This window comes from Elephantulus edwardii, unplaced genomic scaffold (assembly GCF_000299155.1).
Source record: "Elephantulus edwardii isolate Elephantulus edwardi_28Jun2011 unplaced genomic scaffold, EleEdw1.0 scaffold00002, whole genome shotgun sequence".
Lineage (NCBI taxonomy): Eukaryota > Metazoa > Chordata > Mammalia > Macroscelidea > Macroscelididae > Elephantulus > Elephantulus edwardii.
In genome coordinates this window covers 22,167,128-22,168,501 of record NW_006399752.1, presented here as the reverse complement: position 1 = coordinate 22,168,501, position 1,374 = coordinate 22,167,128, and the positions used below count along the sequence as shown (strand labels likewise).

General features: G+C 37.5%; 1 pseudogene; it reads right to left on the bottom strand.

The window, feature by feature from the left end:
- Nucleotides 1-1,374, bottom strand: part of LOC102876096 — a 148,754-nt pseudogene that overhangs the window by 1,442 nt on the left and 145,938 nt on the right.

Sequence of the window (1,374 nt, the reverse complement as noted above, 5' to 3'; positions counted from 1 at the left end):
ATCTAATGTCAGCAACAATATCCCTAGTACCACGACCCCTTCTAAACCCAGCCTGGACTTCCGGCAGTTCTCTCCTGAAGTGCTGTTCTAATCGTTTTTGGATAATCTTCAGTAGAATCTTGCTTGCATGTGAAATCAATGACACAAGCTTGACTAGGTCTGAAATACCTGTTTCCAAGATGATTCACTTATATCTCCAAGACCTCAGTACTGGCTTTTAGAAGTGGAGGGGGGGAGGGGGACTCCTCATTTCCTCACCACATCAACTTCTCCATAGGACCACTGTAGTGTCCTAATGTCACAGTAGTAAGTGATATAGTGAGTAAGGTGAAGGTTACATGTCTTACAGCTTAACTCTAGAAGCCACACATATTTTCATTTCGGCATTATCTCATTTGTTACACTGATCATCCCAATCTAAGTAGACTAAACAAAGGAATTAATATCAGGAGGCCTGGGCCATCTGGGAGCATTTAGAGGCTGGCTAGAAGATGGCTTCCTAAATACATTAGTTTTCTATTACTTCTATACAATCTGAGTTAAATATCTGTGCATTTTGATAATTGGGAATGCTAAATGTTCTTTGCGAATAAAAGTATCATAAAGAATAATTTCTATTCATCTTATTAAGAAGTATAAATTTTTTAAATTTATTTTTTTAATTTGAATACCTGTAAATACTACAAAGATAATGGTTTGAAAAAATGGGATTTTTTAAATTTATAATTAATATCAATGAAAATTTATAAATACTTTGATTTCCATTCATTCGTTGTTGCATTTTTCTCCCCTCCCAAACCTCCACCCCGTTACTTTTCCCTCTTGGAAAAGTAAAAGAACAATTCTTTCATTGTTTTACAATCCCTCCCGCCAAGTCCACTCCACTATGCAGCCTTCGCTCTGGACTCCATGACAAAAATACCTAATCACATATCCCTTTTAAACATTTTTTTCCCTCTCTGTTTCAATACAGTATACATTATTGAACCCATCTTTCTCAGTCTCCCTCCTAAGCCCGATGTCACTCCTGTTTTACAACAGTGGCACCATGCAGTATTTGTCCTTTTGTGACTGAGCTACTTCACTCAGCACAATGTCTTCCAGGGTCACTCATCTTGAAAAATATGGCATGAGTTCCTTGTTTTCAAATCAGCATAGTATATCATTGTATGAATATACCACAGTTTCGCTATTCATTCATTTGTTGGTGGGCACATAGGTTTTTTCCAACTCCTTGCTATTGCGAACAAAGCCGCAATAAACAGGGTGTGCATAAATCTGTTTGGATGTCAGTTATGGTCTCTTTGGGGTATATTCCCAGTAGTGGGATTGCTGGGTCAAATGATATCTCTATTTGCACATTTTTGAGAAAGC